Genomic DNA, 17,156 nt, shown 5'->3' with positions numbered 1-17,156 from the left:
AGGCTTTCTTCACATTTTCAGTTTTAGGACTCAAAACAGTTCAGATGAAAGGGAAAAGGATTTTTTTTATGCCTTAAGCCTAATTTCAGGCCAGGAAGCCATTCAAAATCCAGTGCTATTCCTGGGTGGAGGAGAGCTTTGAACCTTAGCATTAACTACTCTAAAGACTGCAACAGTTCACAGAGTTAACCATAGCCATAGCTCATCAGCCCCAGTCTCAGTCTAGCCTAACAATACTTCCATACTTCCTGTCCTCAAGATTAAAACCAGTCTGGTATCTAAATAAAACAAAACAAAAAAAAAGGCCTCCTTCCACAAACAAAACAGCAGCTTGACAAGTATCCTGGCTGTGTATGCTCACCTGTTCCAGAAGATTCTTCCCAGGGTCCTAAACATAGAAATATCAGGAGAATCACTGCAGGAAATTGCTTGTACTCTACAGAACTCTTCAGACCAAAATCTAAAGATAGCCTGCATGACAGTTCAGAAAAGGTCCTCCAGAGCACTACTCTGGCTACTACAACAGTCCACAACAATACTTGTGGCTTCAAAAGCCTTCCAGATTACCATCTTCAGTTGACCCAGGAGAGCCCTGTAAGTCTCAAACCTATCCTTGACCTGCTATGAATCACAGCCCCAACCTAATCCCACAAAACCCTAAAGATGACAACTTTAACACGAAATCCAGGACTCCTGCAGATTCTAACTCAGCATCAGGGAGCACCAGCAGCCAGCTGTTCCCTGGGGGATGGGAGCTGAGAGGAATAACCTGACCAGCATGGCCGAGCCCTATCCCACAGTAACCAAGCACAACAAGAAAGCCTAACCTGGAGACAGCAGCAAGGTCCAGTTAGCAGTGCAGGTCCTCAGGTAGTATCACGGTGATGAGGCAGGTCCAGGGTTGAATGGCGAAGCTGATCCATAGGTCAGGGCTCGGACGACAGCCAGCAATTACTAGTCACTGCCACAGTGACAAAGCTGGGCCAAAAACCACGCTGAGCAACCAGTCTTCATGCTGAGGTCTGCATCAAGGGGCTCCATGGCCAGGCACACCACAGAGCAATGCTTCCTCAATGCAGCCCAAAGAGGAAATAAGGGCCCAGGGCTGAGCTTAAATAGAAACCCCAGGCCCACAGGTGCAGCACATCAGGCCTACTAGGGCTCATCACACCTGCTCCTCCGTCTTCAGTCTCAAGGGCAAAAACAAAATCCCAGCACCGAACTCTAAGTCCAACAGGCCCCCAAAAAGCTCCAAATTTCATCCAGTCTAGGATAACCTTCGGGGTTTCAGCACAGCCTTAGTCAAGACATGTGTAAAACCCAAACCTCTCCTTAGCGCAGAATGAAGACAGTGCCTTCTCACAGCTCCAGCAGCCCCCTTCCGTGGTGTGTGCCCCCTCCAGACATTCTGGGCCACCAGTTGGCCTCAAGCCCTGCTTGTTAGCAGCCGTCAGCCTCAGCAGCACACAGCCAAGCTATTTCACCATTTTTGCAGGATGCTGAGAGAAACCAACACAAACTGGGTCCCCTGGCATGCTTAACCAGACACACCACTATTTTTCACCCTCAATCCTGACCTACAATATTTTCTACAGCTTTCACTGCAGGCCACAGAAGCCTGTGTAATGGACAGCCCTTTGCTGTCTCATGAGAACATCCCAAACATCCCCAGATTCCTGTGTACCGGGGTCTGTACCAGGGTGCAGCAGGTGTAATTACCTCAGCAGAGACCTCAGCTGCAGCCTTTTTGGCAATCACTTACAGCACATACAGCAAGTACATAGGGAAGGCAAGAAAAGACTTCAGCATAATCTTACAGTCTGATATTTCCCATTTTCTCTAAAAACGAACAAGGCATGTGAAACAAGGATTGAGTTTGGACACCAGCCTCTAGGTTCTAGGGCTAGAACTGGTCCTCCTTGCAGGAGGGACAGCGTGCGACTGGCAGGGGACAGGGCCCATGCTCCCGATCAGGTCTAGACAGGGGTAACAATCTGCACACAGTTCAGTTAATCACACACCTTTTAGCAGTGCTTAATTCACATTATAATAAGAAAAAGGATGAATTCCAAGGTCAAAATAATGATGGACAAACTACAGTGGTGAGAGTGAACCACTGTAGAGAGAGAGGCCTTTACAGAGACATTACTGACTGCTACATCAATAGGCTAACAGCTCAGGCAGGGGGAAATCTTCCTAACTGTGAAAGCAGTGCTGTTTTATTCACCCAGAGCCACAACCCAAAAAGTTATCATTAGATCTTAAAAATGGAACATCTCTCCTACCAGAAAACCAAGCATTTTCCCAGTCCCCTGGAAGCTACGTGTTAAGTGTTCCTCAGAACACTGCCATTCACCTCAGAAATAAAGACCCCATCCAGGGAAATATGTGGGTTATGCATGGGAAAAATACATTAACATCTTTATTGGCTGTTCCATCCAACCGAGTCTTTCCCATAAAGAAAACAGTCCCCGTGACACTAATTTCCTCGCTTTGAGCTGAGTGTTTCATAAAAGTCTGTGGCTATCACAGCTGCACTGAAATGGAGCCACAGACGTATGGAGCCAGGCTTGCTGCCGGCCATGCTGCCAGGACAGGCTGGTCCCTATGTCCAGGTCTCAAAACAAGAAAAACCTAGCATCGTTCCCATGCCCCAGGAAAGAACTGCGGCAGCCCCTGAGTCCATTGGTCACGTTCTCATTGTTATTCTAGGCAGAAGACATCTCCTGGCTTCTTCACCTACATAGTATCTATCACATGTATCCTAAGTGGTGCCCTACTGCCAAACTTTTGAAACGGCTATCATTTAGGACTTGGTGACAGAACCAGATTTGGAGCTTTCAAGTAACATGTTTTAATTAAGAGGTGAGTCATGACAGTCATTAAAACAATGCAAGCACTATCCAAGAACTGGCTTCACCAATTTTCCTTTTCTGAAAGTAGACAGACATTTTTGAAGCAACAAAAGAGAAAAGAGAAGGAGTGGGCACTTTTTCTGTTCATGTAGCTGAAATCCCCTGTACTGTGCAGAAATCAGGCTGGGAATTTCCTGAAAACAGTCCTGATTAAAACAGGGGAAAATCCCTGAACTTGCTATAGCAAGTCAATTAAAACATACTAATGAAAAGTCTTTTTGGCTAGGATCCACACAGAGAATCAGTGATAGCAGAAAAGCATTCACATTCTCTTCTAGCCTCAGGAAGAATCTGAGCTGCATTTCAAGCTGAAGTTTCAATTTGGTTGGTTGGTGTTTTACTGTTGTGGGTTTTGTTTGTTTGTTAATACACCATATTAGCACACCATAACATGTTAGTAGTGTCCTGCAGCACTTGTTCCATTACATGTGTCAGTGATACACACATTGAGACTAAGGATGTTTGTCTGGAAAGGCGAATTTACCAAATTGAGTTTTAACCTATTTGGATCTTAGGTAGGTACTTCTGGTCTCTGGGACCAAGACAAAAATCTTCCTCGCTCTTCAGGTCCTTCAAACTCCCTCTAGCCCACTACCTAATCCTGTTCCCATTAATGAAAACAAGACCACTAAAATATAACTAAAGTCAAGCACTTACTCTAAGCAAGAAGGAAGCAGTAATTTCATTTTCTCCCTTATCAGGTAGCACTATTAAATTTAAGCCCACATCTTTGAGATTGATTTCTCGTATACTGCAACTACTTGAGTTACTATTGATGATCCTATGGAATACATACTTCTCCATAAAGACAGAGTTATAAAAAGCAGCAGAGACAAGACTGGAAAATCCCCGAAACCCTAGGCAACATGCTGATCTGTGGAGCGGTACATTACTTGTTCTTTCCTCATCATCTTCTCTGAAACAGACGAAGCCATGAAAGACTCATCAGAAGTGCAGGTATCATAGCAGGCATGTGAACAACACTTGGCAGCTCTGAATATATGAACTTCAATCATTTTTTGGTGTGTTTCTTTCATGCTGTTAAAACGAGCCTCTCAAAGCAGATGTGGGGAGAATTGCATCCCAAGATCTCAGAAAGCAACTACCTAACAGCTAACACTGGGTTCTGATACTATAATAATCAGTGAAATAACTGAGCCTGTAGAGAAAGAAAGATCGTAACCAGTGATCTCCCTTCCCTCTCATCTTTTAGATGCCTGTATATCTACTTGTCCCTGACACTTAAGGTTTCAACTTCCACACTGAAGTTTCAGAAGCCCACGAACAGTAACATTCATCTACATCCACCTTTATCAGAAATCTTTTTAAGATGCAAGCAAGCTGGATTTCTAATTCTTTACGGACCAGAGGGGCTGAAAAGCCAAAGGGCCCTGGCACCTGCATTCTCTGCCTGCTGGAATTCAGGTATGATCTTCTTCATGGGAGAAAGTTGCCCACATTAACACAGGCAGCAAAATGACATCAAGGAAACAGAGAGAGGAGTCTCTCCGATTTACTCCCAACAGCTCTCATTTAGCCACCTAGATTTCACCAAAAAAGTTAATAGAGACCAGCTTCTCCACTTCTTAAAAGTTTTTTAAACTTTTCTTTTAGTCTGTGTTGATTATCTATATCTACACTTTCAAAAGTATTACCAAGCACAAAAGGGAAGAAAAGCACTCCCGTCAAATCCTCTGTGACCTTCACCAGGGCTATTTGCTCATGAGCTTTACCTGGTATTTTCCAAGAAATGACTGCACATCAGCAATAACAGAAATAACTGTGTGTCAGGAATGACAGAAACGTGCAAACTCAAGTATCCCATCCCTACATAAAGATTTTTGTGATGGCTCACCCTCTCTGCAATGGCTTCCACTTTTTTTCCTTCATTTTTTATTCCCCATTAGACAAAAAAAATAGTTTTGAAGGTGTATCAATGCTTTCCTTGACTGGAAAACTGACGTCACCGCTGATAAGACCTCAGGGTGAATCGAGGCATCTACTCACCCAGATCTAGCCTCCTCTTCCTGGATTAATCAGTCAGCAAAAGAGACTGCTAAGTGTCAGCTAGCACGCTCCCATCACTCATACAAGGCAAACTCAGCTGTTAAAATCAATATTCGTTAGCAGGCAGAATGATCTACTTTTGAGAGTGTTCTAATTAGACAATAGAGATTATTACAAAACACCTGCGATGTTTGCAATCGTTTAAAATAATGAGAATCAATATTAGCTTCCAAAGGCACCATATGGTAAATGCTCATTCCAGGCAGGTGGTCCCTGATAGGATCTCAATGTCTCAAAAATGTTCATTAACTTTTCTTAATCTGAGTGAACTTGTTCTCGGTTAATGCATCGGCTGCTGGTTTGTCCTTCGCATGCTGACCGCACACAAAGCTGGGCTAATCTCAGTGCCTCCTCATTGCACGCTGCAGGACCGGAATTGGCTTCTTTGGGAAGCAAGCCCACCAAGAGAGCAACCTCCCCTCATTGTAAGGCCTTTAATCAAGAGTCTCGGAGGCCTTTCAAACAATTTCCAGCTAAAAAATGGTTTTCTAACTTAACATAGCAAATCTACAGCCATGCACACAATGCTGTACTTGCAAAAGATGCCCCACAGCAGTGGTGTCTCCAGGGGTGACAGCCAGGGCCACAGAGATGAGCCATGAAAGCCCTCTGCATGAGCAGCTCTGGTTCTACACATCGCTGGGGGCAGTATTTGAGTCTTCCCCTCCCAAACCCATGCCTATTTCTTTATAAATAAAAATAAAATAAAATTTTAAAAATTAAGTTTTCTACACATATTGCTTAATCTCAATGAAAACAAAGTATCTTTCCCATAAATCAAGATTTGTCTGAATGCAGTTTCAATGAGATGACGACTCTCTGAGACACCAAATTGTTTTTTTTAATTGCAAGAAAAGTAGATTGCACACCTGTAATATTGTAGACACAATATTATAATAACAAATATAAGTATTCCTATAAGGTAGCCTCTTTTGCAGAAGGGGAAACTGAGATACAATCCTTCTGTTCTGAGATGTATGTTATTATTTAAAAGGCCATAATCCGAAGAAAAATCTTCTTATGTTGGCCTCAATTTCCCTGCTAGGAACACTTGGTGACTGTAGAAGAAAAATAGGAAAATAAAGAAGATACTTCCTTAGCTTCTCCCTTTAGACTGGTCAGGGGGAAAAAAAAAAAAAAAGAAAAAAAAAGGAGAAAAAAAAACTTCCAAATAAATCTAAATATTTCATTTTACAAACTAAATAAAGCATTCATTAAAGGTTATCATGTACACTCTTTGCAAACACAACAGCTTTAGGATGCCAAAGAGAGAAACACATGAAACCCAGGGAAATAGGCAGAAACAAGTCTAAACTTAGATAATCTTAATAAGGCTCTTGTTACCAAACAGTAATTACACAGCATTACATTTACCTATCAACTTCAACACCAGGGATCTCCAAGCGTTTTATTTACAAACTCTTAAATCACTGCTCCCATCACTGATGTGCAGCCACTTCTGTTACAGAGCAGAGGCTGCTTAAAAGCACACTGCAGAATATTTAAGACAGGCGTAAAGACTGAATTGTAATCAATTGAAACAGTAGGGGAAAAGGAGAACAGCAATTGAATCACCTGAGTTAGAAATTAATTAAGACTCTGGGGGTGAAAACTCCAAGACGTAGAAAAAAATACCACTGGATTTTTCATGGTTTTAAGTGAAAATGTGTTCATTTGAAATATTTAGCCACCAGTTATATCGTACATTTAGCAGCAATGCTGGGCATTAGTTCTGAGTAAACTTGGAGAAGGAAAATGCCTAACAGATCACCAGGACAGATTCTGCCCTTGGTCTTGGGGCAGATCTTGCCATAGAAGTAGTAATTTTTTTGACCTTATTTTATTTAGTATTTCAAAAAATATCATAAATTCAGAGAAGTGTTTTGATCACTGAAACATATCAGGTGGCTTTGTGGGTGGCTAATAGAAGAATGAAATTAAGCATTTAAATGTATACTGCTAACAGATTTTTTTCAGGTTCCACTTCCCCTGAAAGAAATTGATTTTCATTAAAGAAATTTTTCAAAAATATATTTTGCAGAATATTTTGATCGCCTTTACTTTATGCTGCCCCTCTGTGAACTTCCCACTACACAGAGAGGAAAAGGTGGGGACAGGAGGCCTGGGGGATAGAAATGCTGCCCTTCCACAGGCTGTAGCGTGTGATACGCCACAGAAGGAAGAGATGAAGAGAGAGGACATGGCTCCTGCGTGGAACCACAATCAGCAGGCCACCCGAAGCGCAGCCGCAAGTGGACAGATCTAAGTTACACAAGAGCAGGCTTGCACCTCTCACTGCATGAGATGTTCCATCGGCTGGAGGCATAAAGTTGGTATAAAGCCATAATGACGCTTTCATGTACCACTCAGCGCCTTCCCAGTTGTTCCTCCCGAAGTTGTGACACTGATCTGGACCAATATTTTGTCACTAAGCTTTTCCCCCAAGGCTTTTACCTCTGTGTTTTCAGCTTAGTTGGAAATAATTGACCACACCACAGCACAAGGGATGACACCAGGAACTTTTGATTCATGAGACAGTAAAGCCACAGAACCCAGTAAGAAAACCTGAAGCAGATTTTATTACAAGGTATGTTCACCGGTGAGCAAATTCTCAGGGTTTTACAGACCACCTTCCTCGTTCCTTTTATTTTGAATATATATGGATTGCTGCTCTAAATTATTACGGTAGAACACTGCCTGCTGGAGAGGCTGTGATCAGAAACTCTCTGGGCACTGGCATTTGTCACCATGATTGTAATTCACAGCAACACACAAACTTTTTCAACATAACTGCAGGGGGTTAATAAAGCTGCTTTCCAGTCCTCTACCTCCTTCCATTGATAACTTATTCATATTGTAATTGCTTGTAATGTGCACCCTATATCACATTACTACTTGTGCTACATGTACGCTCTGAGGCAATCAATCACCCGTACCTCGTGGTAACGTCCTTGTTCTCACCCGGCGATGGAGGCAGGGTACCATTAGCAAATGGGGTTTTGTGCTAAACATTAACTGACGCCCTCCAACCCTGCCCGGCTCCCGGATTTATCATTTGGGATTTCTCTTATCTTCAAACCCAACTTAGTTCATTGCACTCAAATCCGCTCCTCAGCTGGCACTTCCAATAGACCTAGAGATGTTTCATACGGAGAACAGCATTGCTTGCCATTTTGTCTGCCCTCAAAAACTCAGAGACCGAGCTTCCTCTCATTCCAAGAGCGATTCTATCAGCTCTACCCCGCATTTCACAGATGTAGGCCACAGCAGACGGCCACCCTGGCCTGGGAGCGCAGAGAGCAGCACACTGCTTAAGGAGGTAGTGGTGTTCTTTCCTATCGCCAGGTAAAGCACTAAGCAAATCTGCCCCTTACTGGTAGATGTAAGGCACCTAAAATTGAAAGGCTAATACCATAAAGGCAGATGAACTGGGTAAGCTTCCTTGACCCACACCCCTATGCAGCACACTGCTGTACTTATTTGTAGCACACGATTTTATCTCTGTCATTAATTTTATAGCATCCAAAGTTATGGTAGGTGGTTCCTGAGCTATTTATGACTCTGAAGACTTTCCAAAACAAATTCAAATGAGATAGACGACGCTGACATCATGTAGAGGGGTGAGGAAAATCCAAGCCTGACTCAGACACGTGGCAGAAGTCTATGTGCTGCGTAAAGACAAAGCTCTGTTTCTCTGAAGCAAATAAGATGCTGAGCCTTTGAGGACATGGCCTCTTTCTGCTCTGCTCTTGAGCTCCATGCTTATCTCTGCAGAGGCTCTGTGATCTGACCCGCAGCTTTCAGGGCTACTCCAGGCTTGGATATCACAACAGTATTTTGATGCATCTTAACTGCAATATTTCACCTCCTGAATTTCTAGTGCTGGTTCTTCTTTAGGAGCAGGATGACAAGGAATGATAACACATATTATCATTTAAAACCAACAAGGTGCTTCAAAACACCAGGGTGTTTTGAAGTTTTGAAGAACCAACATGCTTCACCAAGGAAACAATTTGCTTACTGTTCTTTTTATGTATAGATGTTCACAGCTTTGCATAGGGCTTTTTAGAAGCAAATTAATCCTCAAAGCATCCCAGAGTGTATTTCTAGTCCCATCTTACAGGGAAAAAAAAAGGGGGGGGGGGGGGGGGGGGGAGGGTGATTGAGACATACCCAAAGCTATACAAAAAGTAGAAATAACAGATCTGGCATTATGATAACTCAGAAATATCTGATTCTAAGACCTACAACCAAAAGACACCTTAGCTGTCTCTCAAACTGTGGCCTCACCAGGAAGGGCAAAACCACTAGGAACTAAGGGCACATCCACCTGGTCAGCAGCAGGCAATTGTAAGCTGCCTCTGTGCATGCTTGGAGCTGACTGGATGGGAGCCAGTCCTGGACAAAAATAAAATAAAATAAAAAAAAAAAAAAAAAAAGTGTGGTCACCTTAATTCAGGTGTGGTGCTCCACTAAAAAGTCAAATGCAACTCATGCGCATCAAGTGTCAAGTCCTCTATCCTAAAACACTGGAGAAAATCTTCACATCTGGATGACTCATTAAGAAGGAAATGGCTGTATGGTTCACCAGAACATACAGCTATACCTCAGAAAAAAAAAATATATATATATATATATATATATCCTGAAATGCATGTGCTCTCAAATCTATTTGACTTCAGCAGAAGTTTTTTCTGTGGTCCACAGACAAAAGCTCGTTAAGCAACTGGGATACACTCTAGAACCAACAAGTTGGACCTCCTTTCTTTTCTGGATCTCCTACTGACCTATCTTTCCCCTCTTCCAACCTCTATTTGCTCTGTGGCTTTATAGTTTTTAGTTCAAGGATTGTCTCATACTGAGCAGATGGCTAGCACCTAGCTTAACTCATAAGTATTGCTGAAACATACATCATCATCATCATCTCCCCAGCTGAATATTGTGCCACAACATCTCTCATCCGCCAGTGACCTCTCACCAATGTGGCACAACTGAGTGCTATAATGTTATATTTGTTCTAAGAAATACTATACTGGATTTTCCACGGATATTCTCAGTCCTCTGAACGCATACTGAGCCAGCAGAGGTCCAAGCTACAAGTAAAATGCGGTGGGTCTAAGTCTAAGCACTGTATTATTTTTAGCTCATGGCTGATTAATTTAATGCATGTAAAGGAAAGAGATAAGCATTTAATTGTTACTAGAAGTGGGGAAGCTGATCAAGGCTGAATTAGTAGAATCAGTGGCCTAATTTCATCATTGTTTTAATGTTCTAAAAACTCAGAGCCTGAGCTTCTGCCAAGATAAGGTAGATTTCACTTCAGCCTGCCTTATGCAATTGATTGTACCTTCCTCTCCGTCTCAGACTTGATGTTTCTTCCAAACAGATACCCAGCCCACCAGCTTGTAATTACTTCTGTGCTACTCTAAGATACTCTGCCCGTTTTTGGGTTGTGTTTTTTTTTTTTTCTCCTCATGCCCTGCTTTTCATTAAAGACCCAATTCAGGCTCCACATTTTCTGATTCTGACAGTGGTACGATTGACAGCAGCTCCTACAATTGCCCTAGAATATGTGTACACACAAAGTGCATGCTAGTTACTGTATGCTATATATTCATACTATCTTATGGATGTATGCATTACCCTAAGGAGGTCTTCAGAAAAGTCAAGTTATAAGACCTTGGAACAAACCAAGCAAGGTGTAGGGCATAACGCTCAGATGTTCTAGCAGAAACAAACCCGGACTTCCATTTCTTGAAAGAAATTTTCTTCTGCAGCCTAGCTCTAAGTTATACTGCGGGACTTGCATAACTTTAGGGTAGTACCAATGCCTTTTACCCCAGAAAAAAAAACGTATTACCACCTCTTTCCCTGCTTAATTTCACTTTGGGAGATCTAGCTCTGCATGAAGCCAAAGGGAGGAACTTTTCTTCATCTCGCAAAAAATCTTTTTAGAGAGAATAAAAGGGGAAAGGAAGGGGGCAAGGGAGAACCATTTTGTCCTTGTTTCCTTTCCCTACCCGACTTCCACAGGGGAAAGCCTGTTCGGAAAGCATTTTTTGCAGGGGTTGGTTCAGCAGGAGACCAAGCACTCCAAGCCCTTTCTGACACCGGTGGAGTCGTGGGTGCTTATCTCCTCTCAGGATGAGGCCCTCGGTAAAAGAGTCTGAGTTATTATCTACCAGGGAAAGCAGTAACTGAAATTGGATCTCCCCCCACCTCCCATCACTTAAGACATCATTTATCTTCCTAGAGAGCATGAAGCATACCAAATTCCACAGACTGCCTCTCAAACAGGGGACTTAACCTTCCCAGGCAGGACTTCCTCAAAATGAGATCGTTTCCCCTTTGCAATTTACATTACCAGAGACTCTGTTATTAGCCTGATATTTTATCTCTGACACGGTGAGAAATATTGCTGCCATAAACCCTGCTGCCCTTAGTAAAAATGGAACTACTTGGAAAAAGCTAATAAAATGAGGAACAATGTTGGCAATTGCCAGTGAATACTTAAGCACCAAATGAGCCAACTGCCAACCCGTGCACGCACACACGCACACTCACACACACTCATTTCTTCTTTATACGATAACTATACCAATAGAAACGGTATTACAAGGAGAGTACTATTTTCACTTTATGCTGTACAAAGCAGAAGTGCACTGGCAGGGAGATGGATGAGGCGCTTCCACAGATCTTTAACTCCTATGATTCACAGTTCTCTTTACAAACTTAGTTTTGTATCTAGCTTACTTGTTAAATACTTCTGCTCTTTCCTGGATTCTTACCAAAGAAAACATATAGAGGAGATGGTGTATAAGATTTTATCAGTCCAACAAAACTTTCTGTTCTCTCTTTCATACCACCTCTACTCTGAAGAAAAGTTTTGAGTAATAAAATAAAACAGGTAGAGTTAAATCATGGTGAGGGGGAACAGGAAATTGAAACACTTAAGGCTGTTCCAAGCCCAGGAGCTGGTCAAGAAAATGCTCTTGTGCCAGCAGTTCTAGGACTGTCTGAAGAGGAGGAATGTCTGAGCTCTATCAGCAGAAGAAACAAAGATACAGGACTCACTAATTCTGCTGTGACATCACAGAGAGTTTGAAATAAGAGAAATTTTAAACCTCAAGGGATGTTATTCAAGGTTCCTGAGAAAAATCGCTCACTCTCCTCTTTCATTAACTTCTGCTGCCAGTCCCCAGTACCAAAACTTTGAGGAATTCACAAAGGATCCAATAGTCAATTCTAGAACTCACTCATCCAAAATCACTACAGCTGCACAAACCTAAAAGCCACTGTTGAGATCCACAGAGAGACGACTTTATAGAGACAGTGTCCAGATCTACTCCTACTTCTTGTAGGGTCTGCCTGGCAGGGCTCAAACAGGGGTACTTTGGGACATCTGACTACAAGACATCTTCGCATTCCAGTTATTTTCCCAGTTGCTAAGCCTGCAGCTCTTTGGCAGCAAACTCCATTTGCTGTTAGGAAAGGTGTTTAATATCACAACTACAAATTTTCTCCCATTTTTGGACCCTAAGGTACAGTAAGACAATAAACTCCTGTAACTACTTCTATTCTCTTACAACACTTTTGTTATCTGAAGAGCTGTGTGGCAGCACTGACACTCGTGGGAAGCTTTTTTTCTCCAGACAGTAAATCAGGAAAGTCTCTCTTCTCTAGACAGCAATTCAGGAGCATTTTGTCACCATTCTGAACTCTCCTCCTTTCTCCCTGCTCCCTGAAAAAGCTTTCTGATGATCAATCTCATTAAGCATGCTGCTAAGTTAACATCTCCACTGCATTTGGCTGTACCACACTTAAAACACTCTAAAGCCTCTTGTGACCAAGCTTTGGTCTGCGCCGTGAGAGAAATACCAATGCCTGCGTACAGATCAACTTCAGAGGCCTGCAGCAACATCCACCACCGTAGCACCCATTCACATATATACATAAGTCATCCACAGATCCTTATTCTTAATGTAATGTTCATTTTTTAAAGATTTCAGAGGAAAGGTTTGATGTGGTTTCCTCAAGCTGGAAGTTGCCTCTGTTTCATGGGCCAACCCTTGACTTCTCCAAGAGACCTAAATAAAAGGAGAAATGATAACTATGCAGTTCTGGAGCATCTCTAAAGTTACCACAGAGAAGGAAGCAAGGCCTTATGAGGAGGACACCTATCCCTTCTTGTTCACATCAGAACTAAAATTCACCACCTCGTTTTGCAGAGGTCACTAAAGAGCTGTTGGATGGAAGGCGCAATCAATGCCAGCCAGTAACTACAGTTGTAGTGATGGTCTGCATGACAAAGGGTAAAGATCCCATTTCTGTTCCCTCATCTAGCCAGATTCCTCTGTGTAAGCCTGCTGCCATAAAAAGATCAGACATTATTATGGTGATGAGGAGGGTATATGCAAGAACGTTGAGGCAGACGATTTCTCTACGGGCTCACAACCCTAAACTTAAGTACCAACCAGTTCATCAGTACTTATGGCCCTCCACGCCCTGACCTTCCCACCCTCCCTGCACTACCTGCTCCCCGCTCCATCCATCTGTCAAGCAGATTCTCCTTTGGCATGAATTAGCACAAGTCCCCTGAACTCCAAGAAAGTTGTCTCAATGCGCTCCACCACGGAGCACGGCCTCTGCGATTACGCACTCAGGTCCCAGTCAGCTCCTGTCCCAGGGCCTGAGATTTACACGCTGCCCAAGCTCCTCTCGGGGTGGCATTATCCGCTCTGCCAGTGGTCTGAGTCATTCCCTTTAGGACACCGTGGCCCCGAAGTGGCAATGACAGGCTGTGATGAAGAGGGGCTGAAGAAGGGGATAGATGCTCCCTTTATTCTGTCACTGCATTTACCCAAGCGCTGCAAGGGAAATGTTACCAGGAAGCTGTAAAAGGGCAACTTTTTCTGGAGTCACTGATACATCTACATGCGACATTTACTCTGCTAGGAATGATTTATCCCTTCAGAAAGGAAGGGCTGAGTCACAGCCCAGCAATAACAAGTAAATCACCTTCTGGAGGAAGATAATAGCTCTACCCATCATAGGGCTTTTTTCAACCTATTAGACCAAATTCTGCCCCATTCTTGATGAATAGTGAAATCTCAGAGTATGCATACAATTAATGCCCCCAAATAGGCAAGAGTGTCTGGGTTTCATTCCCTCCTGTGCTTCTAATTCTGTAAGGGACCCTCTTCATCCTCCTCCCCTTTGAAGACGAGGCACTAGTCATTCCCTAACCCACACAGCAATTGTGGGAACACAATCAATACTGGCAAAGAAATGTGACTCACAGAGGGGAGGTGCCACTGACAGAGCAAGGAGTACTGGCCTCACACCTTCATACAATTTCAGCTCAAACACAATAGAAGAGACAGGATTAGGAGAAAGAACTCATGTACTGAGAAACCCTTCCTACCACAAAACTCTTCCTAGCACAAGAGCCTGACAGATGAAGGGCAACAACAAAAAAACAGAAAAAATGATGGAACATAAAAGCAAGTGTTAATAAATAACACTCGCCACTAGGATGCTCTTTAACACCTTTCCCTATGATTTATCAGGTTACAGCAACTTATGTTCTGCCCCATGCCGCCTGCTGCTCACTGTAAGATTATTCTCCAGCTATGTATTCTCATTATTTAGCCTAATCCACTTTGAAGTGATTTGAGCTCCAGTTTCTTCACAGATTTAACTTTGATCACTTTAGACTGGAATCCTCCAGATATACACAACATTATGCAAGTACAAGGAAAAGACACTGAAGAAACACGGGGTCAGAGTTAAGCGTGTACTGGCAAAGCTCCACTGTGTGACCTAGAAAGAATTACTGGAGAAAAGGCAAGAGAGATTTATACCTGCTTACAAATTCTTCTGACTAGGAGTAATTTTCCCTTATTCTAAAACACTAAAATTTCCTATAAGGTTTACTTAAATAAAAGATGGAAAATGAGCCTTTGGCTGCAGCCACTTAAGCCTAGAAAATGATGACACGGAGTTAATGTCAGACGAGGTTAAAGGCAGAAGGGAAGTCCACCAGCTGTACCTCCACAGGGGAGCTCAGGTGAACAGAAAGTTTCTGTTGCAAAGAGCCAGAGTCACAGAAGACCAGCAGAGCCCGTGGTCAAATATCCTCACCTGCTGGGATGGCACGCAGGTGGTACATGGCGGCATGCACACACTGCTCTCAGTCAGAAGTCTCCTTCGAGTTACTATGGGACTCTGATGTGATCAGGGCTTAAAGGCTCATTCAGCAGTGAGCAGGACTACAGATGTTTTATGCTCAGAACCAAGCTGTTTTAGAACTTGAATTAGGCCTATTAAATTTTGGGGGATGGAGAAAATTAAAGCGAGGACATACAGCAGATTATTAAAAAGTTTCAAGTTACCTGCCTTGCCTTTGCTGGGGGGCTTTTCCTCCACCCTGTCTCAACACACAATTTAGCAATCTTCTGGATGCAGCACACCCTGCACAGCTCTAACAGGGTCTCTGGGAAAAAGTCTATCCTTCCACCACCTCTAGGACCTGGCTCTTTGTTTGCTCCTGCCAGTAGTCTGCCATGGCCACGCTGGGCTGCAGTCTATTGTGCTACTGAAGTCCTCTTCTGCCAGCCCCACTGCCCAGAGAAGGTCCTCTCCCTCCTGCCATTGCTCCAGCCCGCCAGTGAAACACATTTTCTGTCATTCTGGAAGGTATTTTCTGAGATCATCCCTTGAAGGAGAGAAGGATGGGGCATAGAAACCAGTACGACAAATCCCATCTGGCGCACAATCATTAAAAATTCTGCTTAAATAAGAGCTACTGGATGCAGCCCTGCAGTATGTGTCAGTATGGATGATTCCCTCTCTCTTCAGCAACAGCTGGACACTAACTGCACTGGTCTGTGAAAAGCCATTCTTTCTTTAAAGTGTCCCAAGGACTGCTAAAAGGTCAAGAATTAGATGAAAGCACACCTTCTTACTCTCAACCAAAACACATAGCCTGCAGTCAGCCAGATAAAGCGTTCCTTGCCTACCCTGTGAGATTGGCCCATCTGCAAATGAGACTTTTTACTGCAGGGGAGCAGTGCCTTGAGAAAGGAATGAAAAGAATTGATAGAAGAAAGTCACTACTTCTCAGCAAGTGATGCCACTCTGTCACTCGCTGCTAACGCATAGATAGATCACACAGGAGACACAAAACCTGTGTTGGGTAAGAAGGGAAAGAAGAGCACAAATGGGAAACACAACCAAATCCAAAAGGAGCCAGAAAATAATATGCAAAGTGGACTATTTGCCTATCCACAAGTGGAGCCATCATGTCCCTCTGCTCGGTGTTTGCTTTCGTACATAACTGGGGAGCTTTTATGGTCTTTTGGAAGACAATAACAAAAGGTGAGAGACTTTAGATCAATAAAGAATAATTCTTCAATGCTGAGACACTCTTCTTCCCCTCTTAAGAGTCAAAATCTGGCAGTATTTCTTTTGGGACATGCCTTTAGTTATTTTGACTGGGACAATCAGCTCCTTGAAGGACAATAAAGGAAGTCCTTGCACTTTCCTGATGAACATTTGTTCCAACATCACTAAACGGTTCAGAGGGCACATACAGACAACTATGACAGATATCTCTGCAGCAGAAATGTGCATTCTCACTACTAATGTTAGATGACATGAGTCAGAAAGTTTATTTTGATACATGATTTCACTCAGTCAATGAGATAGTATAGACGCTTTCATTCCCTTCTAAACTGGAAGGCTGTAAGGATTAGTACTTTACGATAATGGGTTCCACCACTACAACAAAACTGTTTGAGAAGCTCTTCTGTGATATTTGCAACCTGAGCAGATGCAGATGCTGGCACTATTGGAGGTCTCAGAATGAACCCACTTGCTCTTCGTGCTTTTTTTCCGTCATTGTTCACGTGAACATTTGAGGGTTTCCTTGTACTGATCCACCAAACTTTTCTCTCTTTGCCTTCTATCCCAAGCCCTTGGATGCTCCACAAATCCAATGTCCAGACTGTTTGCTCCATTGCACAGAAATGCCATCACGCTGAGAGTCATTTGGCAACACCTGCCAATGATGACTGTGTTTTATAACAGTCCATTAGCGCAAGGTTCTTAATGAAAATGAAAGCTGGTAATGAAGCCAAAAGGCAGCAGCAGCCTCCAGTCTGGGGAGGGTAA

The 17,156-nt window shown here is 43.1% G+C and overlaps 1 protein-coding gene across 6 annotated transcripts in view; it reads right to left on the bottom strand.

The window, feature by feature from the left end:
* NRXN3 (neurexin 3) overlaps positions 1-17,156 on the bottom strand; it is a 940,418-nt gene that overhangs the window by 863,294 nt on the left and 59,968 nt on the right. The window contains exon 1 of one of the 6 annotated variants that reach the window (XM_083837471.1): positions 828-9,015. The exons of the other annotated variants lie outside the window; for them this stretch is intronic. The gene's annotated coding sequence lies outside the window, so the exon portion shown is untranslated. Of the gene's footprint in view, positions 1-827; positions 9,016-17,156 lie in introns of those variants that run through there. 6 annotated transcript variants of the gene reach the window in all.

The sequence above is a fragment of the Anser anser genome (assembly GCF_964211835.1).
Source record: "Anser anser genome assembly, chromosome: 5".
Taxonomy (NCBI): Eukaryota; Metazoa; Chordata; class Aves; order Anseriformes; family Anatidae; genus Anser; species Anser anser.
The sequence above is the reverse complement of the archived record's forward strand: the minus strand, read 5'-3'. Positions and strand labels throughout refer to the sequence as shown.